Source organism: Haematobia irritans, chromosome 2, assembly GCF_050003625.1.
Source record: "Haematobia irritans isolate KBUSLIRL chromosome 2, ASM5000362v1, whole genome shotgun sequence".
Classification (NCBI taxonomy): Eukaryota; Metazoa; Arthropoda; class Insecta; order Diptera; family Muscidae; genus Haematobia; species Haematobia irritans.
The window spans coordinates 24,414,328-24,442,115 of NC_134398.1; the positions used below are offsets into that span (position 1 = coordinate 24,414,328).

At 28.3% G+C, this 27,788-nt stretch overlaps 1 protein-coding gene across 1 annotated transcript in view; it reads right to left on the reverse strand.

The window, feature by feature from the left end:
- The window catches only part of Lar (tyrosine-protein phosphatase Lar), a gene marked incomplete in the record, with an annotated part of 1,210,349 nt that overhangs the window by 1,028,430 nt on the left and 154,131 nt on the right, over window positions 1–27,788 (reverse strand).

Sequence of the window (27,788 nt, forward strand, 5' to 3'; positions counted from 1 at the left end):
TTTGGCTTGCGAGGCCTCTAAGAGAAGCAAATTTCATCCGATATGGCTGAAATTTGGTACATGGTATTAGTAAATGTCTCTAACAACCATGCAAAAATTGGTCCACATCGGTCCATAATTATATATAGCCCCCATATAAACCGATCCCCAGATTTGACCTCCAGAGCCCCTTGGAAGAGCAAAATACTTCCCATTCGGTTGAAATTTGGTACGTGAAGTCAGTATATGGTATCCAACAACCATGCAGGAATAAGAAGTTTTAAGATACCACAACCCAAGTAATTCGATTGTGGATGACAGTCTTTCGTAGAAGTTTCTACGCAATCCATGGTGGTGGGTACATAAGATTCGGCCTGGCCGAACTTGCGGCCGTATATACTTGTTTTTTTTGCTATAGACAGTTTTGTCCAATTTTATTTCTATAGAAAATTTTGTCAAAATTTTATTTCTATAGAAAATTTTGTTTCTATAAAAAATTTTGTCAAACTTTTATTCCTAAAATTTTGTCAGAATTTTATTTCTATGGAAAATTTTCTCAACTTTTTTTGTCCATAGCAAATTTTGTCAAGATTTTATTTCTATGGCATTTTTTTTTTAATTTTATTTCTATAGCAAATTTTTCCAAAATTTTATTTCTACAGAAAATTTTGTCAAAATTTTATTTCTTAAGAAAACTTGTCAAACGTTTATTTCTATATGATTTTTGTTTAAATTTTTTTTCTATAGAAAGTTGTGTCAAAATTTTTTTTCTATAGGAAATTGTGTCAAAATTTTATTTCTACAGAAAATTTTGTCAACATTTTACTTCTATAGGAAATTTTGTCAAAATTTTATTTTTCTGTGTAGTTATAGAGAGAACCAAATTGAAACCAGAGATCTACATATATTTGTATAACTTTATATTTAATACACACACACACACACTGTCACATTTACGCATATCCTTATGAAATATGAAGTCCTTTATAGTGCATCAACTATATAAAGCTGCTATATCACAAATTTGTGTATGCATGGCTGGATGTAAGTGCGTTGATGTGTGTGTGCAAGATTCATTTTGCTACAGATATTTTTCATATTTCTGCTTATGGGGTTTTGCTCTCACTCTCTCTCGCTCTGTCTCTCATGTGTTGTTTAGCCTTGCTGGTGAGTGAGGAGTGTTAGTCTTGGCCATATGACTAAGTGAGTTCTTTGTGCTAGTAAAAATCCTTTTTTAATAAAGACGAAATGGTTCTCTTGATAGGGGAGATGTTGGCATGACTCCATAAGGGGTCTTTTGCTTTGCATATCCTTTGGCTGCAACAGAAAAGTACTTAATCATAAATAATTCTTTAGCCAATTCGTTCATTCGTTTTTTTTTTTTTGCTTTTCCCTTAATATTTTGGTTTAGTTTTCAATTGTTTATTTTCCATGGGGGTATCTTCAATTCGTTCTGCTCTCGGAATTCTTAAGGCTTAAGCTTTGTGTTAAGGACTTTCTCTTTTTTTCTTCAATTGTAGCAAACATTTGTTGTGGTAATAACCATTCAAAATTATTACCACTAACTGTCATCTAAAGCTGCAACATATCGAAAGTTGTCCCTTGGGGAGAGTTGAGGCGACAAGTGTATAACCAAATGAAAGGGTTAATCAAATTTACGATTAAAAAATCATCTGCATACAGTTGGTAATAATTGACTACCATTGAAGTCAGTGTTGATAACAAAAAAAACGTAATCCTCTCAAAAGAGAGAAAAAATTAGAATGAAAAATGTGGTGACCAATGCAAAAATAAAATCACAACATTTTATACATACCTAAGTGAGCTTATAAAATTTTAGAGAAATTTTGTAATTGCAGCCCAGAGATTTGGCTTACCTGTAAATAAAGAATAAAAAATTAGTTAATACTAAAAGGTTTTGACGATATCTGCAGAAAATTTAAATGGAAAGATTAGATTTCCTTAAAATTTAAATTGGAGGTATTATGATTTTTTTTTTAAATTAAGCTTCTTTCAAAATAACGATATATATGGGAGCTATATTTAAATCTGAATCGATTTCTATGATTTTTCAGACTTAATTTATACTATAGAAGATAAAATTGTGTCAAATTTGAGTACGATTGGTTAAATAATAAGGATATTATGGTGAAATTTTGGAAAATCGGGCAATACATATATACCTCTAAACCGATTTGAATGATATTTTGCAAATTTAAGTAATAGTATAGAAGATAATACCGTGCCAACTTTGAGTACGATTGGTCAATAAAAAAATTGACAAAATTTCCTATAGAAATAAAATTTTGACAAAATTTCATATAGATATAAAATTTTTACAAAATGTTCCATAGAAATAAAATTTTGAAAAAATTTTCTTTAGAAACAAAATTTTCTATAGAAATAAAATATTGAGAAAATTTTCTATTCAAACAAAATCTTGACAAAAATTTTGACAAAATTTTTAATAGAAATAAAACTTTGACAAAATTTTTTATAGAAATAAAACTTTGACAAAATTTTTTATAGAAATAAAATTTTGACAAAATTTTCTATAGAAATAAAATTTTGACTAAATTTTCTGTAGACATCAAAGTTTGACAAAATTTTCTAAACAAATAAAATTTTGACAAAATTTTCTAAAGAAATAATATTTTAACAGAATTTTCTTTAGAAACAAAAATTTTTATAGAAATGAAACTTTGTGAAAAATTTTCCTATAGAAATAAAATTTTTACTAAATTTTCTATAGAAATAACATTTTGACAAAAATTTGTATTCAAATAACATTTTTACAAAATTTTCTATAGAAATAAAATTTGGACAAAATTTTCTATAGAAATAAAATTTTGGCGAAATTTTCTATAGAAATAAAATGTTGACAAAATTTTATATAGAAATAAAATTTTGACAAAATTTGTAGTAGAAATAAAATTTTGACACAATTTTCAATAGAAAATAAATTTTGACAAAATTTTTAATGGAAATAAAATTTTGACAAAATTTTATATAGACATAAAATTTTCATGTAATTTCCTATAGAAATAAAATTTTTAAAAAATTTTCTATAGAAATACAATTTGGACTAAATTTTCTATAGAAATAAAATTTTGAGTAAATTTTCTATAGACATCAAGGTTTGACAAAATTTTCTAAAGAAATTAAATTTTCTATAGAAATACAATTTTGAGAAAAAATTTATAGAAATAAAATTTTGACAAAGTTTGACAAAATGTTCTATAGAAATAAAATTTGGACAAAATTTTCTAAGAAATAAAATTTTTACAAAATTTTCAATAGAAATAAAATTTTGATAAAACTTTTTATAGAAACAAAATATTGAGTAGATTTTCTATAAAAAATAAAATTTTTCAAAATTTTCTATAAAAATAAAATTTTGCCTATATTTTCGATAGACATCAGTTTGACAAAAATTTCTATAGAAAAACAAATTTGCACAAAATTTTCTATAGAAATAAAATTTTGACAAAATTTTCAATAAAAAAAATGTTGATCAAATTTTTTATAGAAATAAAATTTTGAAAAAATTTTCTATAGAAATAAAATTTTCACTAAATTTTCTATAGACTTCATAGTATGAAAAAATTTTCTAAAGAAAAAAAAATTCTATAGAAATACAGTTTTGAGAAAAATTTTTTATAGAAATAAAATTTTAAGAAATTTTTCTATAGAAATAAAATTGTGACAAAATTTTCTATAGAAATAACAAAATGTTGACTAAATTTTCTATAGAATATTTCTATAGAATATATAAATTTTCTATAGAATATAAATTCAAATAATATTTTTACAAAATTTTCTATAGAAATAAAATATTTACAATATTTTCTAAAAAAACAAGATTTTGACAAAATTTTCTATAGAAATAGAATTTTGACAAAATTCTCGATAGAAATAAAATTTTGACAAAATTTTCTATAGAAATATAATTTTGACAAAATTTTCTATAGACATCAAAGTTTGACAAAATTTTACAAAAAATCTATAGAAATACAATTTTGACAAAATTTTCTATAGAAATAAAATTTAGAGAAAAATTTTTATAGAATTAAAATTAAATTTTCTTATTTCTATAGAAAATTTTGTCAAAATTAAAATTTTACAAAAATTTCTATAGAAATAAAAAAATGTTGACTAAATTTTCTATAGAATAAAATTTTCACAAAATTTTCTATAGAATAAAATTTTCACAAAATTTTCTATAGAAATAGAATTTTGACAAAATTCTCGATAGAAATAAAATTTTGACAAAATTTTCTATGGAGATATAAATTCTCTATTCAAATAAAAATTTTTACAAAATTCTCCACAGAAATAAATTTTTTATAGAAATAAAATTTTGACAAAATTTTCTATAGAAATAAAATCTTGACAATATTTTCTATAGAAACAAAATTTTGACAAATTTTTCTATAGAAATAGAATTTTGACAACATTTTCTATAGAAATAAAATTTTGACAATATATTCTATAGAAATAGAATTTTGACAAAACTCTCTATAGAAATAAAATTTTGACACATTTTCTATAGAAATAGAATTTTTACAAAAATTTCTATAGAAACAAAATTTTGACAAATTTTCTATAGAAATAAAATTTTGACAAAATTTCCTATAGAAATAATATTTTGAGAAAATTTTCTATAAAAATTAAATTTTGACAAAATTTTCTTTAGAAACAAAATTTTCTATAGAAATAAAATTTTAAGTAAATTTTTTCTAGAGATAAAATTTTGATAAAAATTCTCTATAGAAATAGAATTTTGACAAAATTTTCTATAGAAATAAAATTTTGAGAAAATTTTTTATAGAGATAAAATTTTGACAAAAATTTCTATAGAAATAAAATTTTTACAAAATTTTCTATAGAAATAAAATTTTGCAAAATTTTCTATAGAAATAAAATTTTGACAAAAATTTTTATAGACATGAGAATTTGGGAAAATTTCCTACAGAAAAAAAATAAAATAAAATTTTGACAAAATTTTAATAATTGCGACAGGAAACTTGCGAACAACAAACCCATGGACAGTTGGACGGACACCAAGGGCTATATATTTTATGGGTCCTAAAGGAAATAGTTCTGATAGGCACATGTTTTGGCAGATCAAAGTTATTATACCCTGACCGCTATGTGATTTAGGGTATAAGAACTTCATGATAGGGTTAGCTGCAAATGTTTTGTACATTACTATACATCATATTAAGGGGTCAAAGTCAATAAATATTAACTGTTTTTTGAAAAAACTGTTTTTAATGAATTTTTGTATTTTATTGAATTTCTCTGAGTTAAAAAACAAATGTAGGTCAAAACCAATTTTTCCATTTCCTCCACGTATTACACCGGATAGTACTAAAACGAAATATTATAGATATCCTCGATTTAAGGGAGCAAAAAAAGAGTAAACATTTGTTGTAAAGGGGAAGATATCAAAAATATATGTCTTTTTAAAACCCAACCATTAAAAGAATGTTACCAGCCTCCATATAGACCATGATGTGTCTTTTCTGCAACAGTTATAATGCTGTGAGATATTATGGTAAATAATCTTCGCCATAAATGTTACCTTTTCCCATCTTTGGTGTTTCCTTTCATTCCCTGCCATCCCCCCCGTACCGTTCTATGTGCATGTGTCATACATCAGTTGTTTGTAACGATTTTTATTATATAATGGCACAAGTCAATCATAAGGAAATCTTGTTTATATAAATATACACACATGTAGCGTTATATATCATACGCTAATCTTTTGATTTACTCATGACATGTAGGAATAATAAGAGAGGAAGTGAATACAAGGGAGAACCGAAGGTAAGTGGATTGCCAACAAATGTGGTATCTATACCAAGGGTTTGTTATAAAAAATATACTTTTAGGCGCTTCGAAAAAATTTTACAAATTGTTTTAATTTCTATAGAAAATTTTGTCAAAATTTTATTTCTATACGAAATTTTGTCAAAATTTTATTTCTATACGAAATTTTGTCAAAATTTTATTTCTATACAAAATTTTATTTCTATAGAATATATTGTCAAAATTTTATTTCTATAGAAAATATTGTCAAAATTTTATTTCTATAGAAAATTTTGTCAAAATTTTATTTCTATAGAAAATTTTTGTCAAAATTTTATTTCTATAGAAAATTTTGACAAAATTTTATTTCTATAGAAAATTTTGTCAACATTTTATTTCTATAGACAATTTTGTCAAAATTTTATTTCTATAGAAAATTTTGTCAAAATTTTATTTCTATAGAAAATTTTGTCAAAATTTTATTTCTATAGAAAATTTTGTCAAAATTTTATTTCTATAGAAAATTTTGTCAAAATTTTATTTCTATAGAATATGTTTTCAAACTTTTATTTCTATAGACAATTTTGTCAAAATTTTATTTCTATAGAAAATTTTGTCAAAATTTTATTTCTATAGAAAATTTTGTCAAACTTTACTTTTAATAGAAAATTTTATCAAAATTTTATTTCTATAGAAAATTTTGTCAAAATTTTACATTTATAGAAAATTTTGTCAACATTATTTTATTTCTATAGAAAATTTTGTCAAAATTTTATTTCTATAGCAAATTTTGTCAAAATTTTATTTCTATAGAAAATTTTGTTTAAGATTTTATTTCTATAGAAAATTTTGACAAAATTTTATTTCTATAGAAAATTTTGTCAATATTTTATTTCTATAGAAAATTTTATCAACATTTTATTTCTATAGAAAATTTTGTCAAAATTTTATGTCTATAGAAAATTTTGTCAAGATTTTATTTCTATAGAAAATTTTGTCAAAATTTTATTTCTATAGAAAATTTTGTTTAAAATTTTATTTCTATAGAAATTTTTGACAAAATTTTATTTCTATAGAAAATTTTGTCAAAATTTTATTTCCATAGAAAATTTTGTCAAAATTTTATTTCTATAGAAAATTTTGTCAAAATTTTATTTCTATGGAAAATTTTGTTTAAAATTTTATTTCTATAGAAATTTTTATCAAAATTTTATTTCTTAAGAAATTTTTTTTCAAAAGTTTATTTCTAAAGAAATTTTGTCAAAATTTTATTTCTATAGAAAATTTTGTCAAAATTTTATTTCTATAGAAAATTTTGTCAAAATTTTATTTCTATAGAAAATTTTGTTTAAAATTTTATTTCTATAGAAAATTTTGACAATATTTTATTTCTATAGAAAATGTTGTCAACATTTTATTTCTATAGAAAATTTTGTCAAAATTTTATTTCTATAGAAAATTTTATCAAAATTTTATTTCTTTAGAATTTTTTTTTTCAAAAGTTTATTTCTAAAGAAAATTTTGTCAAAATTTTATTTCTAAAGAAAATTTTGTCAAGATTTTATTTCTATAGAAAATTTTCTCAATATCTATAATTTTATATTTATAGAAAATTGTATATCTATAGAAAATTATGTCAAAGTTTTATTTCTATAGAAATGTTTGGAAAATTTTATTTCTATAGAAAATTTTGTCAAAATTTTATTTCTATACGAAATTTTGTCAAAATTATATTTCTATAGAAAATTTTGTCAAAATTTTATTTTTTTTAGAAATTTTTTTCAAAATTTTATTTCTTTAGAAAATTTTGTCAAAATTTTATTTCTATAGAAAATTTTGTCAAGATTTTATTTCTATAGAAAATTTTCTCAAAATTTTATTTCTATAGAAAATTTTGTCAAAATTTTATTTTTTTTTTAGAAATTTTTTTCAAAATTTTATTTCTTTAGAAAATTTTGTCAAAATTTTATTTCTATAGAAAATTTTGTCAAAATTTTATTTCTATAGAAAATGTTGTCAACATTTAATTTCTATAGAAAATTTTGTCAAAATTTTATTTCTACAGAAAATTTTGTCAAAATTTTATTTCTATAGAAAATTTTTTCAAAATTTTATTTCTATAGAATATTTTGTCAAAATTTTGTATTTATAGAAAATTTTGTCAACAGTTTATTTCTATAGAAAATTTTATCAAAATCTTGTTTGTGAACAAATCGATTTTACTTGGCACAAAGAGATCAGCTAAAAATTAACACCTTCGATTGACCATCATCAATGGTAATGGCCGTCGTATCGACAGATGATCGCTCCCCGCTCGTTTTCAACCGTGGGGTAAAAAATAAATGCCGAATGTTATCGGGAAGATGTCTTAAAAACAGTATTGTAGCCCTGGGCAGATAACCATTCCAACAGCGCTCAGGTTATTTCAGGTTAGGTATAGTGGTACCCTGTTATTTCAGACTCACCTAGACTATTTAGAGAACTGTTTGATGGTTGGTCGAAACTGGTATTAAACCCTCTGAAAGCAAGACGGGTATGGTAACCGCAGTAGTTCCCTAAAACTCTAATACCCACCGGAATTGAAACACCGCCGATGGTAATGATCGGGGCCGCCGTAACGGTCGTTGCTCTCTCCTCGCTAGTATTCGTCGAAGATGGGGTCAAATTGAATACCTACGGTCGTTGGTGGCTCCCCGCTCGTAGTCGTCGAAGATGGGGTCAAATTGAATACCTACTATTAGCTGGAAAATTACCTAAAGGCAGTGTTGAAGGCCTGGACAACTACAATAGAACTCAGCAACGAGTCAATAAGGAATGGCTTAGAAAGGACGTTCCTGGCTTCATTTTTACCACGCAATGGCCACCAGTATCTCGGAATCTCAATCTGTCTATCTCGGAATCTCAATCAATCTACGGCGCTTTGGGCATATTGGACAGTAAGGTTGATACTAAAATATACCAATGGGTAGATCATCTTTCGATGACGCTTCGCCAGGAATGGTCCCAAAAATACCGCAGAGCCACTTTTGTGTAGGTGGTGATGGCTTCTTCGGCCATTTGAAGGATTTAATTTATGCCTACGGTAGCCAATTTGAACAAATCTAAAATATTTTGAAATTTGATGTAATTTCGAACAGTTTTTGCTTTTAAACCAAAAAAAATACGAAAATTTTACAGTTTTCGATGGTACATTACACATCAGCCACCCTGTAATAAAGTTTACACGTCGAATATTAAATTTTTGGGCAATTTGTTGTTTTCACCATAATGTTTTCAGTTAAAACGTTTACCGCCTAAAAGTATGCAATGAAAATTTTCTATATTCGATAAAACGAATCAATCTTTTGAATAAAAAAGTGTGCCAATTTTTGTGCCACCTTTTCTACCGAGTTACACTTTGTGCTCACTTTTTCAAAAACGGTTCAACAACGGTAACGCTGATTTGAATTGTGAATCGGATCGCTCTCTTAGACAAAAAGGGATTTCACTTGGTACAAGAATTTGAAATTCAAACCGTGAACCTCACAATTAGAACCCACATTTAATTAAACCTTATACACAGAAAACTCTGAAAGGTGGACACCCACGGTCACCTAATCTTGTCCACCTTTGAGAGGTGACCCGGTTTGAGAGGTTAATTTGCATGTGTTAGTATAGCAAACGTCCCCAGACAACTGTCCATGTTTGAAAGGTGTCCGGCTTTCAGACTGTCCAATTTTGAGAGGGTTCACTGTATACTCTAGCGTCATATGTTGACTAGCTTATAAAATAGAAATTTAAAATATCTCATCTTGAAATATCTTGAAAAGTATTGAATTCCTTCTATTTATGACTCGTCATTGTGGTATACTTTTAGGCGCATTCAAAAAATAATTTATACATTTTGAAATTAACTAAAATGTATATATAACTTGTAAGCTTTCGTTACATCCTTTTATATTTTATAGGCGATAACACCAATCAACCCCTACCCCCGCTCTCACGCATACCATCAATAAATTTGTAAATATCCCATGCTATATGTATTGTTGTATAAGAAATCCTGGGAAATGGATATGTTCACATTGCTGCAGAGGGTTTAAAGCTCATCATTCATCATTGGAGCCACATCATGACGCACATCACCATAACAAAATGAAGCATGAAAGCATCATAGGCGGGGAGGAGTAGATAAACCAATGAAATGGAATGGACTGATGGCTCCACTGAATGGCATAGTACACATATGACTTTATTAACAGAGAATAATCATAAAAATGTTTTAAAAATGAAAGTAACGAAGCCAACCAGGCCAACCATATATCTGCATACCCATACCAAACAAAAAAACACGTAAATGGAAAATCCAAACAGTGAAATATAGATACATATATAGGGATATGTATATGACCGCTTAATACACTTCCTTATACTGAAAAATACACGCGCACACACACACACACTCAATGAGAACTAAATAGAGTTAACCAGTCAACCCACCCGTCAATAACGAACAAAATTCTCTACTAAGGAAATGGAAACGGAAATATTTTTTCATGTGTCCATACGCCCACATACATATCCAGACATACGTAGTCTGCTAAGGAGGTAAACGCATGTGAAGAATTTTTGTGTAAAAATTGATGTTCCTTACCATTACCCTTTAATGGATTTGTCTTTCTTATGGTTCTATTGCCTCGTTTTCGTTTTCCATAAACCATAAAATGTATATACAAAAGTGTATCTATATTCCGTTGAATGTCTTGGTTTTTAAAGCAAAATATAGAAAGAAAAGCAAAAAAACAAAACGAGAAAATAATAGAGATGCTAAATATTTCGCCAAATAAACCAAATCAAATGCGAAAAATGGTTTCAGACTGAAACATAACTATTCTAAAAGTATAGAAAAATATTTTTTAAATTAAATTAAATTAAATTAAATTAAATTAAATTAAATTAAATTAAATTAAATTAAATTAAATTAAATTAAATTAAATTAAATTAAATTAAATTAAATTAAATTAAATTAAATTAAATTAAATTAAATTAAATTAAATTAAATTAAATTAAATTAAATTAAATTAAATTAAATTAAATTAAATTAAATTAAATTAAATTAAATTAAATTAAATTAAATTAAATTAAATTAAATTAAATTAAATTAAATTAAATTAAATTAAATTAAATTAAATTAAATTAAATTAAATTAAATTAAATTAAATTAAATTAAATTAAATTAAATTAAATTAAATTAAATTAAATTAAATTAAATTAAATTAAATTAAATTAAATTAAATTAAATTAAATTAAATTAAATTAAATTAAATTAAATTAAATTAAATTAAATTAAATTAAATTAAATTAAATTAAATTAAATTAAATTAAATTAAATTAAATTAAATTAAATTAAATTAAATTAAATTAAATTAAATTAAATTAAATTAAATTAAATTAAATTAAATTAAATTAAATTAAATTAAATTAAATTAAATTAAATTAAATTAAATTAAATTAAATTAAATTAAATTAAATTAAATTAAATTAAATTAAATTAAATTAAATTAAATTAAATTAAATTAAATTAAATTAAATTAAATTAAATTAAATTAAATTAAATTAAATTAAATTAAATTAAATTAAATTAAATTAAATTAAATTAAATTAAATTAAATTAAATTAAATTAAATTAAATTAAATTAAATTAAATTAAATTAAATTAAATTAAATTAAATTAAATTAAATTAAATTAAATTAAATTAAATTAAATTAAATTAAATTAAATTAAATTAAATTAAATTAAATTAAATTAAATTAAATTAAATTAAATTAAATTAAATTAAATTAAATTAAATTAAATTAAATTAAATTAAATTAAATTAAATTAAATTAAATTAAATTAAATTAAATTAAATTAAATTAAATTAAATTAAATTAAATTAAATTAAATTAAATTAAATTAAATTAAATTAAATTAAATTAAATTAAATTAAATTAAATTAAATTAAATTAAATTAAATTAAATTAAATTAAATTAAATTAAATTAAATTAAATTAAATTAAATTAAATTAAATTAAATTAAATTAAATTAAATTAAATTAAATTAAATTAAATTAAATTAAATTAAATTAAATTAAATTAAATTAAATTAAATTATATTAAATGAAATGAAATGAAATGAAATGAAATGAAATGAAATTAAATGAAATGAAACGAAATGAAATGAAATGAAATGAAATGAAATGATATGAAATGAAATGAAATGAAATGAAATGAAATCTTGTGAAATAAAGTGGAATGGAATAGAACGAAATGAAATTATTTTTTGCGAATAAGAGTAGAAAAATGCTTTATGCATTTTCTAATGGCTAAAAACCCATCACTCCTCCCTCGTGGTATGATTACCACCTCGGAACCGCTTTCGCATTACTTCGAGGTTGACCTCTCCTCCTAGACTCTACTTCTACTCTGCATCCAGATTCAAACTTACATTACTCATGTCGTAGTCACCATGTCAATCGTTTTCCTGCGGAGAACGTGTTCTACAAATAACCCTATGGCCTCCCAGGTTTCTAACTCTGTACCATCTTCTGGACTATATGTCTCGGAGAGACATGTGCAATTTCATCTTCCAGTGCTGTCCATCGCTCTGCCCTCGGGCATCTGCATCTGCGACCTCTCCATTTTCGTAAATACAGTTCTGTGAGCTGCATTCGCCCATACGATGTGTTAGCGATCCCATAAACATGCAGCAATATCGATTATGCCTTCGGACTATATGTCCGTATGCCATAACTCTATGTCAGTTATAATGCGGTGTGTCCATCTGCCCTTTATCTCGTTCCTCCATCGTTCCTCACATATATCTTTGGTCTCTCGGTGAATGTTCGGTATCATGTCTGTCGCGCCTTGTTGTTTAGCCTCGAAAACCTTCTGCAGCTCAATCGCCTGGAGGTCTATTGGAATCGTTCCTGCTAGCACTAATGCGGCTTCCCCCGATACCGTGCGATATGCTGAAGTAATTCTAAGGGCTGCCGTTCTCTGTACTGAAAGCAGCTTTTTCGCTCTAGTCCATCGACGCCCAGATCTCACATCCTTAAAGGCGTATACCGTTAGTCATATCCATGAGTAGCCTTTTTCTGCTTGAAAGAGGACCTCCTATGTTTGCCATCATCCTGCTCAATCGCGACGTTATCGTAGCAGCTTTCTCCGTTGCGTACTCTATCTGCTTGGAGTACGTTAGTTTCGAGTCCAGCCTTAGTACCAAGTACTTGATTTACTGCTTTGTTGGGATTACTATATTTTTAGAGGAAGATTCCGTCTCGTTAGTAGTAGCAGTTGGGTCTTTTGCATGGCTACTCGTAAGTCATGCGTGTCTAACCAGTCTTTTAGGCGCGTATCATAGCTTGGCAAAGTTTGCGTTGAACATCTTTAATATTTCTTGCTTTTGGCACAGCGGCTATGTCATCAGCGTAGCCAACAAGGAATGTATCATCTGGCACGGGTATCTTCAGTACCTCGTCGTATATTGCGTTCCAGAGATCTGGTCCAAGGATTGAACCTTGCCCGTCACCTGATGTTACCTTCATTCGTTTTAGGTTAGGTTAAAGTGGCAGCCCGATTTAGTTTCAAACTGACCTAGACTATTCAGTGCATTGTGATAATTCTTCTTAGGTCCTGTATAGTGTCGTATATTAAAACTCGGTCTTTGAGATAGTCTTCCAATGTTCTCGTCAAGTATTTCGGTATGTGAAATATGGACTTTAGGGTGTATATAACGTCCGCCCACCTTAGGCTATTGAAAGCGTTCTAAAGATCCAGCGTTGCCAGTAGATAGATCTCTAAGAGTGAATGCCCTGTTGTGTCGCCCAAACGGCGTCTGATACTTCCTTAAGGAGTCCAAGTGTCGATTTTCCAGGTCTATATCTGTATTGTCTCGCGGACAGACCCCCCACAGTACTAATAGCCTTGTCAAATCTTGGTTTGATGTGTCGCCCAAACGGCGTCTGATACTTCCTAAAGGACTCCAAGTTTCGATTTTCCAGGTCTATATCTGTATTGTCTCGCGGACAGACCCCCCACAGTACTAATAGCCTTGTCAAATCTTGGTTTGATGTGTCGCCCAAACGGCGTCTGATACTTCCTTAAGGACTCCAAGGGTCGATTTCCCAGGTCTAAATCCGTATTGTCTCGCGGAGAGACCCCCAACAGTACTAAAACCCTCGTCAAATCTTGGTTTGATGTGTCGCCTAAACGGTGTCTGATACTTTCTTAAGGATTCCAAGTGTCGATTTTCCAGGTCTAAACCCAGTTGATCTCGCGGACAGACCCCCAAAGTCCTAATAGCGTCGTCAAGTCTTAGTTTGATGAGCCGTTCGAATAATTTTCCAGCTGTGTCCAGCATTCACAATGGTCTGTACGACGATGGCAACGCTTGATTGCTGATAAGAACTAGCCTTAGTTTTTTCCACGCTTTAGGGAAGATTCCTTGTATTAGGCAGCTGTTGTACATAGCAAGTAGGGTCTCGGGTCGTTTGGTATCTATTCCCTTAATTACTTCTGCGGGTATGCCATCAGGACCATGTGCCTTCTTTTCTTTGATGCGTTTGGCGGCATTTTGCAGTTCCTCTGTTGTAAAGACAGATAAGTTTGCGAGCGCCTTTGGTTCGTTGTCGTCTTCTCTCATCACGGTGGGCATCTAAAGGGCGATACGGTCAAAATTTGGTCAATATAAACTTGACGTATTTCTTTCAATTTTGAATTTAAAAAACCTGAACACCCCTCATTTTGGAGGTGTGTGTGTGTAGAATGTTGCTCCTATTTTGATTTTGGAATTCACTCTTCAGTTGTCAAAATGTCGTCCAAGCAAGAAGAGCAGCGTATCAAAATTTTGCTCGCGCATCGCCAAAATCCGAGCTAATCGCACGCAAAGCTGGAAAAATCGCTAAAAGTTACCAAATCAACCGTTACAAATGTAATTAAAGTGTTTGGGGTACGATTGTCGACAGCAGGGAAGTCTGGATCGGGGGGGAAATCGAAAACCGGAAGCCGCTGAGACGACAAAGAGAGTTGCCGGTAGTTTCAAGCGAAACCCTAACCTCTCTCTCCGAGATGCCGCAAATAAGCTGGGTGTATCGTCTACAACCGTGCATCGAGCCAAAAAACGAGCCGGACTATCGACTTACAAGAAGGTAGTGACTCCAAATCGCGATGATAAACAAAATACGACGGCCAAAGCGCGATCCCGCAGGCTGTCTACGACGGTGCTGACGAAGTTTGACTGCGTGGTAATGGACGACGAAACCTACGTCAAAGCCGACTACAAGCAGCTTCCGGGACAGGAGTTTTATAGAGCAAAAGGAAGGGGAAAAGTAGCAGATATTTTCAAGCACATAAAACTGTCAAAGTTCGCAAAGAAATATCTGGTTTGGCAAGCCATCTGTACCTGTGGCTTGAAAAGCAGCATTTTCATAGCTTCCGGGACTGTCAAGCAAGAAATTTACGTGAAAGAGTGTTTGAATAAACGTCTGCTGCCTTTCCTGAAGAAACACGGTTGTTCCGTACTGTTTTGGCCGGATTTGGCATCTTGCCATTACGGTAAAAAGGCCATGGAGTGGTACGCCGCCAACAACGTGCAGGTGGTTCCCAAGGACAAGAACCATCCCAACACGCCAGAGCTCCGCCCAATTGAGAAATACTGGGCTATTGTCAAGCGGAACCTAAAGAAGACCAAAAAAACTGCTAAGGACGAGCAGCAGTTCAAGGCAAACTGGCTTTCTGCTGCGAAGAAGGTGGCTGTACAAAATCTGATGGCAGGTGTGAAGCGTGAGGCCCGGCAATTCTGATTTGGAAAAGCGAAAGCCTAACTGAATATTTTTCCTGAATTTTATACTAATTGAACTTGAAAAAGAAATTTAATTTGATTTTTTAAATAAACGATTTAACCGATTTATACGCGTTTTCCCGTGACCAAATTTTGACCGTATCACCCTTTAAATGAATGTTTCTGTTAAATAATGTTTCTTTACATCGGCTTGTGGGCGCCCCAAACTATGCTCTACAAATATAACTGGTTGACTGTATGCGTTGCATGTGCGTTGATGGCTATAGCGATAATTGTATGTTGATAACTATAACAGCAATGTAGCCCAATGGATGTGTTGGCTTAAAAACTGTAGGGTCCATGGTCCGATTCTCCGCCCAGGCGAAGGGTAAAATTTAAATTTAGAAGAACGAATAATTTCTTCTACATTGTTTGTATTACAGAAAAAGGTGCTAAGAACTAAAAAAACATAGTGGAAGTGAGAAGGTTGTGAGGGAAGATGCAATTATCCAGAAAAGAAAAAAATTGAATTTGTCTTTATGAAATTGTTTTTACATCCTGTAAAAGAATCAAAGTTTATCACAAAAAGTATATACTTTTCGTCCAAACAAACCTTCTTACAGCGAAAAGCATATGAGAAATGAAATTTCTTTGTATAAAATTTCTTTTGGGAGGAAAGAATTATTTTGTTGCGGGTAGCGTCCATTCCACATTTTTGTTCCGCTATCACTCTATCAAGTATTTCTTTTCGTTCTCTGCAAGTATGTCATGTCCCTGAAGAAGGATTATCTACAATCATTTAGTAAATTTGGAATCCGTATAACATACACTAATTACATGTTCATCAAGAATGATAATAACAAAGTCCTATTGTCAAGTGTATATCTTGAAGCTGAAAATGCTATGATAAATATAAACCAAATGTTTCGGTTTCTCATAGCTATGGTTCAATGAATAAATCAACACACTTAAGACCATACATATATCCTTACGTAAAAGAGAAGCATCTAGAGATATACACACACACATACATATTAAATAGATGTAGGAGATGAATGATGAGACATATCAGAGTAGTATTTATTTGTATACTGTAGAGCAAACTCTCACACACTCACTCATTTACTCAAACACAAAGAAAAAGAAACCAGGTCTTGCTTATTTTTATCCTGAGTTATCATTAAAAAGGACATCAAGTGAACCACAAGACTCACAAAAAGTACGATATGCAGGAAGAGGGGGATGGCTCACAAGAGAGAACATAAATTGTTGTGGTATTATAACGTAAAGGATTATATTTAATATATTGCCAAAATACATTCAGCAGCAGGCTAACGTAAAAATATATATGTGAGCAACAAACATAACAAAAAAAAAACAGATAAGTGAGCCAACCAGCCAAAAGCCCAAAATATATAGAGCCCACTCAACAAGACAAGGTACAATAACCAAGAGAACAATTTCAATGACTCACGCGACTTTGGTAAATCTATCAATAACCCTTAGATGATTTAGGGTATGTATGGGAGCCACATATATTTAGGGTATGTATGGAATCGGGCAGCACTCAGTGATAAGAGAGATACCAATGTGGTATCACAATGGACTGAAGTCTACGTTAGCCTGATACATCGGGCTGCCACCTAACCTAACCTACCTAACCTAGGGTATGTTACAGTCGACTCTATCCGACTTAAGCTTTGATTTCTTCGTTCTTCTACACTATTATAGAAGAAAGCCAGAATTTATTTGTGATCAAGGAAACAATACTAAGATTAGAGCATACTTTTGGGGATCTCTTTCTATCTCGAGAGATGGAACATTTATTTACTTGCGTGTTATATGAGAGAGTTTCGCCATAATATACTAAGGCTCTGAATAGATGGTGATCGGAAACTGATTAATTCATTGATCTGTAGTTGATCACTTGGTGCATTCTATGAAACACACAACAAAAATATTTTTTTTCTTCAATCAAGAAATTAATTGATCTAATTAATAATTTATTGAAATGTCTTGACTCACAAATGATGATAGTATCAATCACCAAAGAAAATTACAAAATTAATTGTTCCAATTAAAAAATTAATTGATACAAGTAATTTTTGCGATTAATTTTTGTTTCAATTAAAAAACATTTTTTGAACCAATTGAATTTTTTTTTAATCAATTAAAATTTTAATTGGACAAATTTTGCTGTTTTTTCTGTGAATGTAGGTGATCGGGAGCGGATGAGTTACTTTGGCTTGACGTTGATAGGTAGTTGGTTATATTCTAGGCGGGAACTACCAATGGGATAACTGGTAGAATTCTACCAAAAATTTTAGATTTTTTACTCTTAGAATTCTTGATGTTTTGGTAGATTTTGCATCTAACAGTTTGGCTGATAAGTCCCCGGTCTAACAAAGAAAAACACATATTTTTGTAAAAATATATTTGTAGTTGACTGTAGAAACAATAAGCATTGTTCGACTGTTCACCACTTAGGTGAATTCTAACAAATTAGCTTTCTAAAAATAAATTTCGTGTTGTTGCATTACTATGTAACAAAACGAAATAAAAAAAAAAAAATAAGATTAAGGGACTTGTAAGTTATATGAAAAGATGATGTACAGTGGGAGAAAAGATGATTCAATTTGTAAGAGGAAATTTCCCAAATGTTTTCTCCATAAGGAGTTAGCATAAAGGGCCCAAAATTGAGTTATCTCTCCCAGCCAGATCTATACTAAAGGCTGTGGAAAGGTTCATTCGCCCGAACCGAAACATGTACAGTCCAGGCGTGTATAGATTGGTATCTGGCGTTTTCTTTTCAATGGCTCTATTAACCATGTTCCTTAATCTATATCTGTCCATAAAGCTCGAAAAATAATTGTATAATTAGATATAATGCATTTGGACGTCAATTGCCTGTTTCGGTATCAGGCTAACATGTAATATAAATTCGTTTTTATTACTCAACATAGTTCCCTTCAAAGCGATACAACGACTATAACGACCTTCCAATTTTTTGATACCATAGGTCTCAGTTTCGGCGATGACCTCTTCATTGCTGCCAAATTTTTCCCATCCTTTTGAGGTCTGAGAACAAGAAAAAGTCGCTGGGGGCCAGATCTGGAGAATACGGTGAGTGGGGAAGCAATTCGAAGCCCAATTCATGAATTTTTGCCATCGTTCTCAATGACTTGTGGCACGGTGCGTTGTCTTGGTGGAACAACACTTTTTTCTTGTTCATATGGGACCGTTTTGCCGCGATTTCGACATTCAAACGCTCCAATAACGCCATATAATAGTCACTGTTGATGGTTTTTCCCTTCTCATCTCATCGATAAAAATTATTCCATGCGCATCCCAAAAAACAGGCCATTACTTTGCCAGCGGACTTTTGAGTCTTTCCACGCTTCGGAGACGGTTCACCGGTCGCTGCCCACTGTCGATTGGACTCAGGAGTGTAGTGATGGAGCCATGTTCCATCCATTGTCACATATCGTTGTTGTTTTTGGTCAAATGTGGGCTCACGCGGCACCCATTTTGCACAGAGCTTCCGCATATCCTAATATTGATGAATGATATGACCAACACGTTCCTTTGATATCTTTAAGGCCTCTGCTATCTCGATCAGTTTCATTTTACGGTCACTCAAAATCATTTTGTGGATTTTTTTGATGTTTTCGTCGGTAACCACCTCTTTCGGGCGTTCACTGTCCTCCGAGCTCATTTCACCACGCTTGAGTTTTGCATACCCATCAATTATTGTTGATTTCCCTGGGCAGAGTCCGGAAACTCATTATCAAGCCAAGTTTTTGCTTCCATCAAAACACGAAATTCCTTTTTTCCATTTTTTTTTTCACAATAACAAAAGTTGCTTCACAAAAGACGCTCTATCTCATAAACTAATTGACTTACAGACGCCAAATTTTGACACGAATAATTTGAAGGTTGGTAATAATATGCATTTAATACTAGCGACGCCATCTATGTGTCAGACCGGGGACTTATCAGCCAACCTGTTAATTCCGTTCCAACTAAGAGGTACTTCAATAGAGTAATTTGTATAGAAAATTGTGTCAAAATATAATATCTATAGAAAATTTTGTCAAAATTGTCTTTCTATATTTTGTCAAAATTTTATTTCTATAGAAAATTTTCTAAAAATTTTATTTCTATAGCAAATTATCTCAAAATTTTATTTCTATGGGAAATTTTGTCAAAATTTTATTTCTATGGCAAATTTTGTCAAAATTTTATTTCTATAGAAAATTTTGTAAAAATTTTATTTCTATAGAAAATTTTGTAAAAATTTTATTTCTACAGAAAATTTTGTCAAAATTTTACTTCTATAGAAAATTTTGTAAAAATTTTATTTCTACAGAAAATGTTGTCAAAATTTCATTTCTATAGAAAATTGTGTCAAAATTTTATTTCTATAGAAAATGTTGTCAAAATTTTATTTCTATAGAAAATTTTTTCAAATTTTTATTTCTATAGAAAATTATGTCAAACTGTTACTTCTATAGAAAATTATGTCGAAATTTTATTTCTATAGAAAATATTGTCAAAATTTTATTTCTATAGAAAATTTCGTCAACATTTTATTACTATAGAAAATTTTTTTCAAAATTTTATTTCTATAGAAAATTTTGTCAAAATTTTATTTCTATACAACATTTTCTCAAAATTTTACTTTTATAGAAAATTGCGTCAAAATTTTATTTCTATAGAAAATTTTGTCATCATTTTATGTATTTCTATAGAAAATTTTGTCAAAATTTTACTTCTATAGAAAATTTTGTAAAAATTTTATTTCTATAGAAAATTTTGTCAAAATTTAATTTCTATAGAAAATTTTTTCACAATTTCACTTCTACAGATGTTGTCAAAATTTTATTTCCATAAAAAATTGTGTCAAAATTTTATTTCTATAAAAAATTGTGTCACAATTGTATTTCTATAGAAAATTTTTTCATAATTTTATTTCTATAGAAATTTTTGTCGAAATTGTACGGTGTACTGTGACGTGCGAAACGAACAGCAGCACAAGAACTAAAGTTAGATACAAAATCCCAGTGGCACTAACCGAAATATTGGAAATAAATATTAAAACAAATCAATAATCGATTGTTTCTATGACCTCAAGCCGAACAAAATTAATAATCAGAATAATCAAAAAAAAAAAAAAAAATAGGTCAACAATACACAAAAATACAAAATTTTACTTCTATAGAAAATGTTGTAAAAATTTTACTTCTATAGAAAATGTCAAAATTTGATTTCTATAGAAAATTTTTTCAAAATTTTATTTCTATAGAAAATTTTGCCAAATTTTATTTCTATAGATAATGTTGTCAAAATTTTATTTCTATTGAAAATTATGTCAAACTGTTACTTCTATAGAAAATTATGTCAAAATTTTATTTCTATAGAAAATGTTGTCAAAATTTTATTTCTTTAGAAAATTTCGTCAAAATTTTATTACTATAGAAAATTTTTTCAAAATTTTATTTCTATAGAAAATGTTGTCAAAATTTTATTTCTATAGAAAATGTTGTCAAAATTTTATTTCTATAGAAAATTTTGTCAAAATTTTATTTCTATACAACATTTTCTCAAAATTTTACTTCTATAGAAAATTGCGTCCAAATTTTATTTCTATAGAAAATTTTGTCAACATTTAATTTCTATAGAAAAAATTTTATTTGTATAGAATTTTTTTTTTTTAATTTTATTACTACAGATATTGTCAAAATTGTATTTCTATAGAAAATTTTTACAAAATTTTATTCCTATAGAAAATTTTGTCAAAATTTTACTTCTATAGAAAATGTTGTCAAAATTTTACTTCTATAGAAAATGTCAAAATTAGATTCCTATATAAAATTTTGTCAAAATTTTACTTCTATAGAAAATTTTTTCAAAATTTTGTTGCTATAGAAAATTTTGTCAAAATTTCACTTCTATAGAAAATTTTGTCACAATTTTATTTCTATAGAAAATTGTGTCAAAATAAGTTTTTTTGTTTGTTAGTTGTTGGTATAATTTTCTCCAAATTTTGGTAGATTATTTTGGGCTTGAGTGACAACCGTGGTAGCTGTGGATCTCAAAGTGATGTCGGTGATGAAACTGTAAACCCGAAAGTCTCACTGGTGGGGGCGGGAACTATCAATGGGACAACTGTCACGGTTGGTAGAAATCTACCACAAATTGTAGATTTTTTTTTTCTTAGAATTCTTGATGTTTTGGTAGATTTTGCATCTAGTTCCGCTCCAACTAAGAGGTACTTCTATAGAGTAATTTCTATAGAAAATTATGCCAAATTTCATTTCTATAGAAAATTTTGTAAAAATTTTATTTCTATAGAAAATTTTGTCAAAATTTTATTTCTATAGAAAATTTTGTCAAAATTTTATTTCTATAGAAAATGTCACTATAGAAAATGTTGTCAAAATTTTATTTCTATGAAAAATTTTGTCAAGATTTTATTTCTATACAAATTTTGTCAACATTTTATTTCTATAGAAATTTTGTCAACATTTTACTTCTATAGAAAATTTTGTCAAAATTGTATTTCTAAAGAAAATTTTTCTTAAAATTTTATTTCTATAGAAAATTTTTTCAAAATTTTACTTCTATAGAAAATTTTATCTAAATTTTATTTCTTTAGAAAATTTTGCAAAATAAAATTTTTTGTTTGGTAGTTTTTGGTATAATTTTCTCCAAATTTTGGTAGATTAGTTTTGGCTCGAGTGGCAACCATAGGTCTCAAGGTGTCTGTGATGAAACTGTTAACCCGAAAGTCTCACTGGGGGTTATGTAGATCTGTAGTCTCAGTGAACGTCTAAAGGGTATCTGTATGCTAATGGGTGAAGTTGATCACTTTTTCGTATATAGAGAGTTGCTTAGTTTCCAGAGTAGTAACCAACCAACTGTATGTCGCAGTGTGGGAACTGTGAGCACAAAGGTCACAATGTTGAAATTGTACGGCATAAAATCTTAGTGATGGAATTGGAGGCCCAAAAGTTTAAGCAATCTCTAAGGGCTCAGTGACGAAACTTTATCACCGAAGGCCTCAGTGTTACAACTGACTCAATTTGTAATCACAAACAAATGGGTAACTATAGACTCGACGATCTTAATGAGTAATTGGGAGTTTGTGAGCATTTTAATTATCTCAAAAATGTATTTCTATAGAAATTTTTCTCAAAATTTTATTTCTATAAAAAATTTTCTCAAAATTTTATTTCTATAAAAAATTTTCTCAAAATTTTATTTCTATAGAAAATTTTCTCAAAATTTTATTTCTATAGAAAATTTTGTCAAAATTTAATTTCTATATAAATTTTTTTCAACATTTAATTTCTTAGAAAAGTTTATCAAAATTTAATTTATATAGAAAATTTTCTCAATATTTTATTTCTATAAAAAATTTTTTCAAAGTTTTATTTCTATAGAAAATGTTGTCAAAATTTAATTTCTATAGAAAATTTTTTCAAAATTTAATTTCTATAGAAAAGTTTGTCAAAATTTAATGTATATTGAAAATTTTGTGAAAATTTTATTTCTATAGAAAATTTTCTCAATATTTTATTTCTATAGAAAATTTTCTCAAAATTTTATTTTTATATTTTTATTTATTTATTTTGATATTTTTTATTCTAAGATTTTTTGTTACAACTCTTATGGTTTGCTGTGTTATACATCCATCCATTGCATTCTATCGTACAATTGGCTGAGATATGATGATGGGTTGGTTGTAAACCAAAACAGAAAAAACGACAATGAATTGCTTTGTACTGAACATCATGAGGATGAAATGATTTCTCAAACAAGCCTTCCCATCATACAAAATATCCTCCCAATCCAACCCCTTTACCAACAACAAATCATGCAGACATTTTGCAATACTCGTCATAGCCGAATCCTCTACTATGGGATTTATATTTCAGTTTTATGACCAAAAAAAAAAACAAAAAAAGAACTTTGAAAATGAGATGTTCGTACAGAAGCCCCCTTCCTTCTCACACATACATATATAGACATATTTACATTACATATATCCTGAATAACTGTTGCTTAATACCCCCATAGAAGTTAGTAAACATATTGCATTAACGGCTAAACAACATTCACCACATTTGTAATCATTTTGAGCCATAACAATACACACACACAGTCCAAGTGAAGGATAAACCGACAAACGTACACAAGTTTACAAATATTTACGCATACGGGTAAGTCTTTTAAAGCCATTATTATAATTTGTAAGAACATGATATCTTCTTATTCGCTATGCTATGGATTTATGGCTGTGTGTGTGTGACTGTGTATATATGTGTACTGCCAAAAAAACAACCACACATAAATTAATATATCATATTTAGTCCTTATGTTGGTTATAAAGTCATACTATTACAAATTGACCAATTAAAGAACATCGCTTAATATATTCGGGGAAAATAAAAAATTCGCTTGAAACGCTTAACCTCGGGGGAGCCGACTGCTTTAGGGAGTACAATTGCCGATACTTAACATTAAATCAAATATAAATGAATAAATACAAGTTTTTAAAATATTTTCGTTTATTATGCAGAATAATTAGCTAACACCACCCTTAGAATTTGTTCAAATATGAAATTGTTTTTACTGTGTAAACATTTTATGTTTCACTCTAAAGCATAGCTTTTCTTAAGGCCTCAAATAGTTATTTGCAGTTTCTAAACATTTGTCTGCTCGCAGAAAAATTTGTCAAAATGTAAATTGCTATAGAAAATTAGATCAAAATCTTATTTCTGTAGAGAATTTTGTCAAAATTTTATATCTATAGAACATTTTTTCAATATTTTATTTCTATAGAAAATTTTATCAAAATTTTATTTCCATAGACAATTTTATCAAAATTAAAAAAAATAGAAAATTTTGTCAGCATTATGATTCTGTAAAAAATTCTTTTCAATATTTTATTTCTATAGAAAATGTTGTCAAAATTTTATTTCTATAGAAAATTTTGTCAAAATTTTATTTCTATAGAAAACTTTGTCAACATTTTATTTCTATAGAAAATTGTGTCAAAATTTTATTTTTATAGAAAATTTTGTCAAAACTTTATTTCTATAGAAAATTTAATCAAAATTTTATTTTTATAGAAAATTTGTCAACATTTTATTTTTATAGAAAATTTTGTCAAAATTTTATTTCTATAAAAATTTTGTCAAAATTTTATTTCTATAAAAATTTTGTCAAAATTTTATTTCTATACAAATTTTGTCAAAATTTTATTTCTATAGAAAATTTTGTCAAAATTTTATTTCTATAGAAAACTTTATCAAAATTTTATTTCCATAGAAAATTTTATCAAAATTTTATTTCTATAGAAAATTTTGTCAGCATTATGATTCTGTAGAAACTTCTTTTAATTTATTTCTATAGAAATTTCTTTTCAAAATTTTATTTCTATAGAAATTTTTGTCAAAATTTTATTTCAATAGAAAATTTTATTTTTATAGAAAATTTTGTCAAAATTTTATTTGTATAGAAAATTTTGTTAAAAATTTATTTTTATAGAAAAATTTGTCAAAATTTTATTTCTATAGAAAATTTTGTCAACATTTCATTTTTATAGAATATTTTGTCAAAATTTTATTTCTATAGAAAATTTTGTCAAAAAAAATTTTTTTATAGAAAATTTTGTCAAAATTTTATTTTTATAGAAAATTTTGTCAAACATTTTTTTTATAGAAAATTTTATTTTTATAGAAAATTTTGTCAAAATTTTATTTCTATAGAAAATTTTTGTCAAAATATTATTTTTATAGAAAATTTTGTCAAAATTTTATTTCTATAGCAAATTTTGTTAAAAATTTTGTAAATATAATATATTATTTTGTCAAAATTTTATATTTATAGAAAATTTTGTCAAAATTTTATTTCTGTAGAAAATTTTGTCAAAATTGTATTTCTTTTTTTTTTTTTTTTTGTTAAAAATTTATATCTATAGAAAATTTTGTCAAAATTTTATCTATAGAACATTTTCTCAAAATTTTATTTCTATAGAAATTTTATCAAAATTCTATTTTTATAGTATTAATATTATCCGACGCGGAATTTAAACCTGGGTCCTCAAACTCCTCTTATGAAGTCTGATTATAAATTCGTAACCATTACGTTTTCATATCATGAACGCTGGTTGTTGTTTTGACAACGATTGGTGTCATTTTATCATTGTCACATTTGCAGCTCCGTTTGACACCACATGTGTGTCGATTGACTTTCATGAACGGATCGCTTTGGAACGTGCACGCCGTTCATGATTTTGTCTATATAGGCGTAAGATATTATTTTTTCTTTTAATTACATTGAAAAAAATTTCGGTTTTATAGCTTAAACCAAATGCCAGAACATTTTGAGAAAAGCTTAATTTTATTTTATTTTTTCGTTCATGTGCTGTACTTCTGTTTTAGCTTCTTCGCCCCCCACCTTTGCGCTATACCACCAGGAGCCATATTTTCTACTCATTAGCATTAAAATCCACTCGGGAAAGAAGTAACACATCGAAGCTACATAAAAAACCAAGAGCCATATTTTTTCACATATCGTGGATAGTACGCTAGTCAAAATGGCAAAAAAAAAAGCGAAAAACAAAATAAAAATGTGTTACCTTCATGGGGATTACACAGATGAGACTCATTCGCTTTATTTGTGACTGAAACAATGCATCCTTGGGAACCATCACATACACCGAGAGAAAGAGCAACCAAGGCAAAACATATCCATATGCATATGCCATTGTACTGCTGTAGGTCTCCAGGTGCAAAGATAGTTCAGATGGTATGGGAATAGACCTAACTTTGCTGGCAAAGAGAGATGCATTTGAATCTTCGTGAGTATATTTTTGTTTTTGTGGTGCATACAATAAAGGACTAAATAAAAATAGGAAAAAAAACCTTAAAACTCCAACAAAGCCCCGTTTGCTTTTACCAGGCCTTCTTAATACCCTTAGGAGATTGTATCATGTCTTTCATTTTTTTTTGTCGATGTTTTGCAAGCAACAGGGAGACAAATTATTTTAGTTTACACACATGATCCACTTTTCTGTTATTAAGCTCACTTACATAAGTGCTGCCGTTGGAAATATCTTAGATTAATTGAGGTAATGTTGCTTGATCTTGGGGGAAAATAAAAATGTTTAAAGAAAAGACGCATCAAAGAAGTCATTTAATAAGAAAAATATGGCTCTTTTGGTCATTTGCATAAATCACACCCACATTTGTTGCCCTCCGTTCACCACTTTGGAACGTATATTCACAAAAAAAAAAAAGAATACAAAAAATTAGAAAAAATAAATAAAAAATACAAACAAAATAAAAAAAGCAAGTAAGGAAAGTCTGAATTCGGGCGGCGCCGACTATATTAATCCATGCACCACATTGTAGAACAACATTTTCGATCTCAATCAAATCGGTTAAAAGAGAGTTAGAATTAATAAAATGGTACAAATTATTAAAATTTAATTATTTGGAAAAATATCATAAAATTTTCCAATACACATCCAAAACACTGATTTCGGATCCCACCTTAAAAAGTGATGCAAATTCAGTGCAACGGCTATCGAAATGGTGGACATCCGTCCTACGACAAGCCCATGTTAAATTCATCGGTTCTGCGTCAAATTTGCACCACTTCCGGATCCAAAAAGAACATTTTCACTCCTTTATGGCGACGCCCTTTTGTGCTAGTGAATGCGTGGCATAAAAGTAGAAAAGAAATAAAAAGGCACTGGTTTAGAATTTGAACCAAAATGTATGGGCTTTATTTAATAAATTATTGTTCGTCAAACAATATTTACCTTCGTAGAAGCGAGAGAGTCTCAAAAGTGAAAATGTCAAAAAGCTTGGATGCCGAAAGGCGGGGGTTGATGACATTTGACGTTAGAAAATGTCCTCATTTTCGTACCGAAAGGCAGAGAAGGTATAGACAAATCCTAACGGAGGGATTACACTTGAAAATGATTATATGATTTAACAAAAGCTAAGAAAACGGCATTTGAACTTAAACAGCTAGATATTTAATACTTTTAATTATAGAACTATTTTTTAAACTTTTTATTCTCTAAATTTAGGTACACTTGTGGACATTATAAAATTTTCGTATGAAACTCTGTAGATTCAGTGCCATATAACATAGTGTTCTTTTTTTCTTCAATTT